Source organism: Vanessa tameamea, chromosome 18 (assembly GCF_037043105.1).
Source record: "Vanessa tameamea isolate UH-Manoa-2023 chromosome 18, ilVanTame1 primary haplotype, whole genome shotgun sequence".
Classification (NCBI taxonomy): Eukaryota; Metazoa; Arthropoda; class Insecta; order Lepidoptera; family Nymphalidae; genus Vanessa; species Vanessa tameamea.
In genome coordinates, this window is record NC_087326.1 from 9,410,704 (window position 1) to 9,423,403 (window position 12,700).

The 12,700-nt window shown below is 33.7% G+C and overlaps 1 protein-coding gene and 1 non-coding gene across 5 annotated transcripts in view; one reads left to right on the forward strand and one right to left on the reverse strand.

Annotated features, from left to right (window-relative positions):
• The window catches only part of LOC113399080 (sodium/potassium/calcium exchanger Nckx30C), an 85,017-nt gene that overhangs the window by 37,261 nt on the left and 35,056 nt on the right, over positions 1-12,700 (reverse strand). The gene's annotated exons all lie outside the window — the stretch shown is intronic.
• On the forward strand, positions 8,984-9,098 carry LOC135193804 (U6 spliceosomal RNA). The gene has a single exon (XR_010309437.1). It is a non-coding gene; the product is annotated as a U6 spliceosomal RNA (small nuclear RNA).

Genomic DNA, 12,700 nt, shown 5'->3' on the forward strand with positions numbered 1-12,700 from the left:
CTTTTCTGCAAAAATAAGTGATAATATTTCTTTAAAGAAGTTATAATTCTTTGGCGTAATGAAAAAAAGTTTTAAATTGCACACAAATAAACAATTACAATATAATTATTATTATTATAACAATAATATAAATATAATTTTTTTTTTCCGAATCTAAATTTGGAACAAAAACATTGTAAGACAAAGTTGCCTATTTTGAGTGATTTTATCAGGTATTATCCACGTCACTCACAAAATCATCTCTCTCAACATTTTATGATAACGCGCCCAAACTAACTCAAAAAAATTGCTTGAAAACCTGATAAAACCTGTGAGGATCGGAAAGGAAACCTCCATGTATCAGATTAAATTATGCCACGGTAAATTCTCCAAAAAAAAAATCGGAGTAATCTTGTGGAATATGCTCTAAGCCTTAGAGAAGAGAAGTCCTTATTCCAGCAGAATATTTACAGACTGTTACTAACAAATTGTAATTTAGCTTCAGCGACTACCACATGATAATAATTAAATTCGTTGGATTTAATTAAATATATTCCCATCGTCTGGTTTAGGAAATTAAATGCGGTTGGAACTATTTGTATTGGAATTATTATGAATACGCCGAAAACATTCCAACAATTTGCCATAAAACCCTTTGTGTTTTCAAAATTTATAACATGTTGAATTTTTTTTTTACAAATTGTAGCAATGCTCCATTTTAAGGAATTACTAATTTTCCTATTTTCCCCTCGAAGCCTAAAGCTTGTGCTAGGAGACCGAGAACAGCCCAATGGGTCAGGATCGAACTAGCGACTTAGTACATTGCTGGGCGGTCCATAAACCATTGCGCACACCATGAGAAACTTATGATCATATGTATATTTTCATGTCATTTGTACAACAGATCAAAATTTGGCGTATTTATATTCGGGCTGAGTTATGGGAACGAAAATTCATCGAGTCACACAATACACGATCACTTAAGAACATTTGACGATGAAATGTTACATTTCTCTGCAATGTTTGTTATTAATAACGCTCTCTTAGATCGCCTCGGTAAATCTAGGGCTTACAAATCGCTGTGATATATTTAAGGGTCTATTATAATCGCTTTGTATTAGTTAGAGTCGTGTTCAAGTGAGAGTTGGGCCTGGATTTTAGAAAGAAAATGAATTAATATTGGACTTTTTTAATAGATTTGAAGTGGTTTTTAAGGCGATGTTATTTAATTAAGTCTCTGCAATAGAAGACCTCCTGGTGATTTGGCTTTGTGTAAACACATTTGGGTAGGTTGAGTTTAATAGTTTGAACAATGAAAAATGTGTGGCTGTTACGTGAAATATCGATTTTTTTGGTTATTAACAGATTTTCAAGTGATAACTTCTTATGGGAGGGTAAACCGCTTCGTTACGTAACGCGTTACGGCGCCAGTCTATCTGGCTTCCCTTTCTCTTACGCATACGGCAGCGGTAGGCAGGCTCCTCCTTTCTCACTCTAACCCACAACGCTAGCCGTATTTCGGACAATTTAAGTTATCATTTGCATCGAGCGTCCCGAGACGCACGCGTATTTTTTACTAAAGCATATCTTGATATAAATAATATAATAGATATTCGTTAATGGAATTAGTATATTATTCTTATTATGAAAGGAATATATCACAATGAAATATATAGTATACGCGCCACGCGCCATAAGGTTAATGTTTGTAGCTATTTTACGCTCTCTTAAAATAATATATATTTGAAAGTACCGTTCCTCGTGAGTCATTATGTACACGTGTGCGTATATTTAAATTATACGTATCAATAATTCGTTACAACATATATAAACGTAACTTTTATATCATTAAAATTATATTAAATTTTAGAAGAACTTTGCTTTGTATTTTGGTCGGAAGCTTTCATGGTAAGCCGCAAATAGTTTATATTTGTGTATTCACCGTCAAGTATGTGATACCACATTACAGTATTTGGTAATTACGGTTATTGAAAAATGGTATCTATTGGTACGGAGGTTTATAATTTGACTGCAAACATGGAAATGAATTGTAAGATGTTTACGTAGTTGAGGTGATAGAAACTGTTAGGCATATTTTCATTTGATTTAATAAACAGAGATTCCGTGTTCTATTTTCAAAAATTTCTAAATTACCTTTATATGGCAAAGGTAGGTGAATGGGTAAATGGTGATGGTGAGTGGTCACGACTGCCACCATTCCTAACATTGCAAATATGCCATCGACCTTTGGAACTGAGATGTTTTATCCTTTGTGTCTGTATTTGTTCTTACTCACCCCTCATATCGGAACACAATCATAGAATACATGATGACTGTTGTACCACCAATATAAAAACGATAGTCTAAGTCGAAAAAATCATTACAAGAGCGTTACACTTGCTTACTGATTCCTTTAGTCCTCAGCCTTGAGAAGAATCAATCATGAAAGACGTAAAACCTTTAAATATAGAAGAACAAACATCGCAAACGAATCCTTTCTTTTTGGACTAGGACCTTTGCAGGAGTACGAGAAATACTTATCAAAGTTTCACCATTATCTGAATAACGGTTTAGGATTGTCCACAAACAAACATTCGTTTCCATTTATTAAGATTAAGAAGAAAAAGAAGATGGTTATTTACTACAACGTTGTTATAAGGAAGACCCATATTTTTAATCGATTGAAGGCGTAAATCTCAACTATAATATATAACAAATATTTAGTACGGGATATTTACTATGTTTTTTTTGGTATGGAATGGTAAATATCCCGTTTTAAATATTTGTTGTAATAAAAATAACCATATTAATTTAAAATCTTATAATATATAAGTTTTATTGAAGCGGAATTTTCTTGAGCTTCAATTATATATTTGTCTCTAAATAAGTACTTCTCGAAAAACATTATTATTAATTCTAAACGAATAATACTTCTGGTTCCGTAACCTCGAATTGAGGATGCGTTGACGGGAATTCGTGTTATTCGCAAAATTACTGCAACATTTAAAATGTATTCCAGAGGCAATTATTCGATATGTCAGAATGAAAAAGCAATCACATCCGTTTTATTCGTAACATTTAATATATTGTAAGCCTGGTGGAGGTACGACTGATATTGGTGAATGGTTCTTGAATATAGCTTCCATTTCAATTTATAAATTTGACTTAAATTTTTTTTTTAAATATTTCTGTGTTGGATCTTTGCTTGCTTTTAAGAAGAATATTATAGGGATAATGGCACATGTGACAGGACCTAACCCATGCAGGTTTGCCATGATTTTCTTCATCGAGTACGAGATGAATTATTTAAAATAATACAGAAATTCTACTTGAATTGGCAATCCTAGATTGCGTTGGAGATCTTATATTAATTAAGACATTAGTGTTACGTCTCTATTTTGAAATTTTCAAATGTATCTCGATTATTGCTTTTGTTACGTGTCTAGCCTAGTATTGTTTCGCAAGCTATTTATGAATGGAGGTACCAGCTAAATACGTTTTCACACTTCATCATTCGATGCCAACTAGCAAGATAAAATTAAGTGGATATTACGGAAAGCTTCGCTTTAAGTAAATACATATACCTTTATGCCAAATTTTACGGTAGTCGGCCATAAAATGTCGAAATATATTAACATCAAGCATATATATCATATCCTCAACACAGACTGTGTACGTATATGTGGAATGAAATTGCGCCACGCATATGTGTGGAATAAATAATAATAGGCGGACAGAAGGGATAGCAGAAGGGTCTGCGCGTTAAAAACGTAAACGTACAAAAAAGCGACGGTGAGATTTTTATCTGAAGCTTTGGAGCGCTTTGAATACGAAAGACTTGGGTCAGAGTTCGAATTCCGAGTCTTCTGAATATTAGGTGAATTAGATTGAAGTGACTACTGCTCCCTAAATTTTACATAAAATCTTTGTGTTTATTTAATAATATATCAGAATAATGTCGAGATCGAACTTTGATTACAATTTGATACCATACAAATACTCTTTATTGCACACCACAAACTAGGAAAGATAAAATCTCTTCCAGACTTCCCTTGGGGATAGGACTTGACGAAACAACAGCGACTTGGAAGTGTACAATTACACAAATAAAAATACTACACGTATATAAATATATATAATCTATGTATATATATTAGAAGACTTCAGAAGTATTAAATGAACGTATGTGAATGAAATTAACGTAGTAAATGATCTCATCTCAGATTCAGTGAGCCTACAAATAAATAAGAATATGGAAACGCAATATAAAACAAAATACCTTAGTATACATTATTTATTTACTGCGAATCATACAGCTAGATCGAGCAATCGTAAAAAAATCGTTTACCAAGTCATCAAAGTCGTTAAAAGTCGATTCGAAATTACCAATAATACATATATAAAGAGCTTCTATTATGACTGTCATACGTTATTAGATAACTTATACTAGCGAGTCATTCTAAGGTCACGGGTTCAAGACTGTTAATATTTACAGATATATATTTTTAAACAGTAATTAATGAGGAACGAGCCGTAATACAGACTGAGGTCACGAATTAGCGGCAAACTCGGTTAGAGTGACATCTGAATGATTTGCCAATTTAGATCAGCTTGGCAACTGGCATCCCACAACGAGGATGACCACCATTAAGCCGAGATGGCTCATTGGTTAGAACGCGTGGTTCAAGCCCAGGCAAGCACCACTGAATTTTCATGTGCTTAATTTGTGTTTATTTGAAGGAAAACATCGTGAGGAAACCTGCATGCGTCTAATTTCACCGAAATGTTGCGACATTTGTATCCACCAACCCGCATTGGAGCAGCGGGGCGGAATAAACTCCTAACCTTTTTGTCAAAGGGGGAGGAGGCCTTAGCCCAGCAGCGGGAAATTTACAAACTGTTACTGTCTGTCGGTTCAGAGCAGTAATAAGGAACCTAAGAGTGATGAGCATGAGCGTAAAGGGAGGGTGTGGAAGAGGACAACCTAAGGAGACATGAATGGAGTGTGTGAGAAGTGAGAGAGAAGGATGAGAACGATCAGATGACGAGTAATAGAGGAGAATGGAAAGAAACGTCATACTGCGCGACCCCCAGTAGATTGGAACTCGGGCACGGAAAATATGAAGAACCGTAATCTATACTAATATTAAGCATGTGAAAGTAACTCTATCTATCTGTCTGTCTGTCGCTATTTCATCACCAAACCAATGAACCGAATTTGATGAAATTTGCTATGAAGCAAACTTGAACTCCAAAGGACATAGGCTACTTTTTTGCTTAACACATGACAACCAACCCCTAAAACGCGAGCTAAGCCGTGGGCAGCAACTAGTAAGGAATAAAGCGTCAATAGCGCAATGGTTTAAGGGCCGCTTAGCGACCTATTGTCATCCAATCCTAACACAAACCTTAAGCTTAAATGGACGGCTAAATAGCAATATAAGTAATTCCTTAATTAAATTAGGGCATCGCTACAGATCTTTTTGAAGAGAAATAGAGAAAGTTTGCCTTCTAATGCTTCGTTAAGGTGAAGTTGCAAACCGTTATTTTTTCCCAGGACACGTGGTTTTTGTATTGTATAATAAAATAGTAAATAAAAAAAATCAGCGCGATATGGAAAATTATCATGATCGAATTACAGTTCAACGTATATGACGTTAAGTGTAACGTCGGTACCGATAAAAAGTTCACTCTGTTTTTTTTTTAATAAATTTAAAAAAAAGTAAATCTTCTGTATCAAAAAAAAATCTGCCTCTATTTATCTGTCATTTTTTATATATTTACCTTATGTTACTTACCTCTTAGTTATCTTTCTTATCCAAAGCCAAAGTTAATTTCTAAATAACAATTCGTAGACAATTATATCTACTATTTGTGAGGAACACGAATCGTTTATTGAATATTGTAACCCTAGTATTAAAATGTTCCCAAAATTCAATTTGGAAACCTTCACGGCCAGTTCTGATTGGATATCGAATAAAGTCTTATCTGGCCCATGCTGAAATGTCACAAGCAAACCTGTTTACGAACTCGGTCTATCTTGTGAAATGTTTTAAGAAAAATAAGGCCAGTTGCCGTCTTTTATTTATCGTGCAGTTCTTAACGTAACGATGTCTAATATCTAATCGGATGCTTTCGACTTTTGTGGTTTAGTTTCCTCAATAAATTTTTACTTGTAGACATATCAAAATATATTTTTTAGTTCTTATTTTAAAATCTCCATATCGTTTTATTTAAGGAAAACTATTTGACTAAAAAATATTGGCTAGTTTATACAGATAGATTTCGAGTTTCGAGGTTGATTTTGCAACCTTTGATTGAGTCAATTTTTTTTAATGGTTTTTTCGTCGAAAAATCACAGTCCGAAGCTTGGGAGTTGACTGTTTATCTATCGATGGTTGCTCTTTAATAATAATAAACATATTATAGTATAAGTTTCGAAGAGAAGTGATCAAATTTTATAGCAGGTTTACTTGTTTGAATAGGGAACAGAAAAAAGGGTATATAACGTTAGTATGTGCTATATGCAATGTAATTTTGGTTTCAATAAATTCGTTTGTTAAACAAAAGAGCGTAACTTGAATAGAATTTTTTTTTTTTTTTTAATTACCGATACCCATGAATATATTTTAATTGGTAGTTCAGTCGCAATTTGTTTTTTAAAGATAATCTATACTAATAATATAAATACAAAAGTAACTCTGTGTGACTGTCTGTCTGTCGGTTGCTCGTTCATGGTCAAACTACGAAATCGAATTTTATTAAACTTGTTATGAAGCTAGTTTAAACATAGATTAGACTTTTATGCCTAAAACCTGACGACAAAAAAAACAGAATCGAAGCCACGCACCACAACTACTATTTGATGAATACTTTTCATCTAGTAAGTCGATTTGTAAAAGACGAACTAATTCTACTAAGAACATTTAAACTCAGTGTATAGAATACTTTCTGTCGTAGAATGAACTATCTTGGTTCTTATATCACGCTATATAACAAAAGTTAATTAAAAAGTAAAACAAAAGCAGTACCACTGTGATAATTCCAACTAACCATTTTTGGAGACGGCCATTGTCAGGATTAGCAGTGCGCACAAGTGTGTGTGCAAATACATGTACCCTTACTCTCATAATTCCATGTTTAATCCCACACCCTTGAGGAACCTCACACCCTTATAAAGTAACTAATGTGAAATTATTTTTTGTGATTTTTTTTCTGCCCTTTAAATAATAAATTTAAAACTTTTGTAAGAAAAAAAATTTAAACGACTTTGACCTATTTCTTTCAATAGCCGCGAAGACCCCGGGCGACGCAGGGGCTGCATGAGCTAACTGGGACTGACTATAAAATACGGCAGATATATTTAAGCTAGCGCGTATTTATTTTTACATATATTTGAGATATATTATTACATAGTTTCAAAACAATTATTCTAACAATGAATGAAATCTCAAGGCAAGTTTTCAAATTTGGCCCGAAAAGTGGACAGGATTACTTGATGGTATGACTTCATGCAACACTACCTGGGTACCACCCACTCATCAGATATTTTAACCCCAAACAGCCATACTTAGTATTATTATATTTCGGTTTGAAGGGTCACTGAGCCAGTGTAACTACAGACACAAAGGACATATAGCATCTTAGTCCCCAAGGTTGGTGGCGCATTGGTGTGATGTAAGGATTTTTTAGTATTTCTTACAGCGCCAATGTCTATGGGTGTTGGTGACCATTTACCATGAAGTGGGCCATTTGCCCGTCCACCTCTTACGTTAAAAAAATGATAGTACCTCAACGGGCCAAGATTAAAGCAGAGACATCGAGGTCACTTTTATGCCAGTATAACATTAAGGTAAGGCAATAACAACCCATAGATCACACCCAACTGTGACCTGTGCTTGAAGTCTTTATAAAAAGAAATTTTGTTTACATAACTAAATTTACACAATGATTAATCAATGTTTCAATACCTTTAAAGTTGTGTTCTGTGAAGTTATATAGATGTTTAATTATTATTAATTGTTATATGTGTTTCCTGTCAGAACATGAGATAAAAATGCTGTAGGATTATTATAGAATATTAAAACATAATACACGAATTGATCAATCTTCGTCATACATAATTTAAACATATTAAATACTAGCAAATAGTTCCCTAATATTTATATACTATTACAAGGAAAATGTTTCATACTCGACTCTGAATCCAACATCAATACTTCATTATTATTTATTAAATAATTAAAACATGTTCTAAATAATCATACTTAAATTACAAATAAAATGTAGCTCGCCCGCTTTACTAAGGATATTCTAATCTAGGTAAACTAGATACAGATCATGCTCTAGGCTAGGTGATCTAATATCTCTTAATGGAATTCACTTAGAATGATCTGACGTTAAAGAAGATGAACATTTCATTGCTACGTTAATGGATAAACTTAAGTTACTAAATATTCTACAATTAAAATAACCTATTTTATAAATGTATGTCGTAAGCTTGTATATTGGGTCACCTATATATATAATAAAATTGGAGTGTCTGTAATATTAAAATGATCGCTTCTTACTAAATGCATATATATGTATACGCAGTACATATACCAAAATAACACTTTTTCAATTTTTGTCTGTCTGTTTTTTCCGGCTTATCTCTGGAACGGCTGGACCGATTTTGACGGGACTTTCACTGGCAGATAGCTGACGTAATAAAGAGTCACTTAGGCTATTTTTTTTAAAAATTTAAACGCGCACAAAGTCTCGCGCGCCTCTAGTTGTTAATAAGACGCTGAAAAGATGCTCTAAATCACGCTATTGTTTGGTAAAGATGACGTAATTTCTGTGGAAGTAGATATTAGATCTCTGTCAGTTGCTCCGTTATCTCCTTTCCCGATATTGGTGACACTGGTACAATAATGGTCTCAAACAAAATCAAAATACTATCCATATATAATATATAATATGGCTATATTGCTACTTGTAAAATAGTTTAGGCTTAGTTTATATGTACTCGTTTCGAAAGTATATATTTACACTAAAATTGAACCGATACCGAAAAGATGGAAACATGGAAGCTTGGCAAGGATGACACGGAATGTCGTGATGCGTTACATATTTTTTTTACACGCCCGACTTAATGTGGGGGAAACGCGTAAGGCGTTTTACCAGCGAAAAAAGGCTTAGAACGTATGTATTTACATACATTCGCTTCTTTTGCTCCGTGACGACCTCCGTGGTCGAGTAGTGTGTACACCGGTTTTCATGGGTACACCACTCTGAGGTCTCGGGTTCGATTCCCGGCCGAGTCGATGTAGAAAAAGTTCATTAGTTTTCTATGTTGGCTTGGGTCTGAGTGTATGTACCGTCGTTACTTCTGATTTTCCATAACACAAGTGCTTTAGCTACTTACATTGGAAACAGAGTAATGTATGTAATGTTGTCTAATATTTATTTATTTATTTTGCTGCCTGTCTGTTTGATTTATACAGCTTAATATTTTATTTTTATTAAGGATGAAACGCGATCACGTATATTGCACAATATTAAACATAACAGTTAACTCGATATAAATTTCCTGATACCCTTTAAAAATTAACTTAAACTCAAGTAATTAGTAGTTAAACAAGTGCCTATCTATGTTCCCCTGTGTCCCCTAAAAGCGTTAGTTAAGTCTATGCGTCCTAATCAATATTAAGTTGTAGAGCTTAGCGTATGCAGATTTGGTATTTAGAGCGCACTGCAGGCGTTACGATAAGGAACCGGGTGTATACATACATCGTATTATGTTTTGTTACATTGTATATTTACTTATTAGGGCTTAGTGTAAGACCGTTGGGTTAGGTACCACCGTATTTTCACCGTCAAGCAGCAATACTTAGTACTGTTAAGTTCGGGTATGAAGGATGACTGAGTATATTTATTACAAACATAAGTGACATTTTAGTTTCCAAGGTTGGTGATGCGTTGATATAAGGAATGATAAAATTTATTTATGGATAATTATGACCACTTGCCATTAGTTGGCACATAAGGTCATCAACCGAGCCATGTTCAAAAAAATATGTTGTAATGAATTATAATTGGTTCGAAAGATGTTAAATGATATATTATTGTGATAATCAGTGAAGAAAAACTATCCAAACTTAAGACACCAATCTGTAAGGTGACGTGATCAATAAAAGCGTTGGCTCTCTAAAAGTCATCCTCTCTTTTTCCCTTTCTCTCCGTCTCTTTCTATTGTATTCGGTTTTCAAAAATATCGTTAAACTTATATTTTTGTTTATATTGTAATTCACGTGTCATTCCTGTTTTAATGACAATTTTATTCCTTGTTATTTAGTTTTTATCAAACATCATTAATTTATTTCAATGATTATAGTATTTAACAGATAATATATTGCAAAAGCAACTTCATTCCAACCGAGTGTCCCACGACTCCTCTTTTTTGCCTAAATGAGAGGAGACGTCGTCGGGTTACGATATACGAAAAATGTTTGGGGTTTGGAAAATTTGATCGGACTTATATCAGCCCGAATCGCTGATTATAATGATTATTACGATTTTATCGACCAAGGGACATTCATTTTATTTTAGAGGATTTCACGATCGCTGGTTATTTCTATATAATAATAGACAACGTACGTGTTTAAAAAAAAAGAATTTCTTGCACCAGTTGTTCTCAGGTCAGGCAAATTTTCTTATTCGAACCGGTAGTATTTGAATATCAATTAGTAAGTTCTAGAACCTTACTTAAACGGTTATGTAAATTAAATGTCATACGTAAACATTTAATGAGCCTTTGAGTATTTAAAAATATTTTAAAGATGGCGCTGCGATAAGACCGAATAGATTCATCATATTTAAACGGTAACCACCGCAGATGTCGCTTAGATGCATTTAAATTGACGGAGTACTGATTTAACGTCATTAATTTTGAAATTTAGCTGTAACTTAAATTTAGATGCATTTCATGTTTTGACGTTTCCATATAAAAATTTTAATTTGAAATATTGTCAAAAGCTATCGAAAAAATCAACTAAAGTCAAACATAATGTATTTTTATATATTTTTTTTTCTGCCTATATATTTTTGTTACCAGGCGGCATCACAATTTAAATTTGAAGGTGTGTTATCTGTCTTCAAGTACAAAGAAATATAATTAGTGTTTTTCTAAAGATACGCCATCTTTGATCATGAATTTGACTCGCTCGACAATTATTGGTACAAAGTCGAAGAACAGGTTATCAATCTAATTAAGATCAGGAAGGAGAGCGATTTTCAACCAACTTGCTTTTAATAGTATCGAATATATAATAACTAACTGGTATTAAAAATGCGATCGTGAATTGTTTATTTGTATGTTACGCTTTCAAATCTTAACCAATCAAACAATAATCATTGCATACACTTAAAACATCCCTGCCCTTTCAAACGTGGTTGAAGAAGCGAGAGAAACAAACTCGGTTTAATGTATGTTATTTATTGAGAAAAAATCGACATATTTTAAAACTACGGTTCTGAAGCATGGATTGTGATCACGTGACACCATGCTGCAGGCTGGTATCGTTAGTAATGTACACCGGAATATAGCTTAATAAAATATAACGATATTGTCCGGCTCATTTAATCGTAAAATGTTCAAAACGTAAAAAGTATTTCAATTGTATTGAATCCAAGACGCTGACGCTAATACCTTAATCTTTCAACTGGGTGAGTGCCTTTTGGATCACTTAAAGGGCCGACCGGTCTCGTGGCAAGTTCAGGTATTTGTTAACGGAGTTATATTCTAATGACATTTTTTTAAAAGTGTTTTTATATAATATTTGTACGGGAAAATGAACGGATGGTCACCATCGTCCTTAGACATTGACTCTATAAGAAAATTTAAATATTCTTTATATCTCTAGTGCGCCATAAACCTTGTGCCAGTAGTTCCCCTGACTCAATTACCCTTCACCCGAATACAACAATACAAACTATTGCTGCTAGGCGGTAGAATATGAGTGGGTGGTACCTACTCGGACGGGCTTGCAAAAAGTCTTACCACGAAGTGAAATCAAATCCGAACAAAACGTAAATAAAATGCAGACTCTAATAACGTAAAAAGGTTGGAGCAACGTTGAAGTCAAACTCCGTGAAACCAAACTGAACTCACGGATGAACTTTACGAACGAAATAAAACGTTTCTGGTTAACCGACCTGTTAGATTCTAACCGGCTTATAAAATAACTAGGTTATAATATTTTATTCGTTTAGCTGGAATTTTATTTTGAGTAATTCTTACTATTATTTGGTATTTCCGTTTGAGATTAAGATATTTCGTCACCGTTTGCCGTTTGGCTAATCTGAAATAAAATTGACTGCGTTGTTGGTCTAGTGGCTAGGCCACTGACCCTGAAGTCCTGGGTTCAAACCCCAAGTCGGGCCGAAACTAATGTACAATTCTAAAAAAAAAATACTGGTAGAAAGATACATTATTTCTGAGTGCTATAGGGTAAATAATTTTTTTATCAAATTGCATCCGTGCGAAACAGGGACGTGACGCCATGTTATTAGAGTCACGTACACTCTGTCAGAAGGTTTGATCTTTTACTCGTATCTACAAGCAAATATTACATTCTAAATACCGTTAATCCTTATGGAAAGACAAATGAGAATTTGAAAATATCAAAAGATAAGAAAGTCGAACATTCTACGATAAACAATTGTTTTTAAAATAACA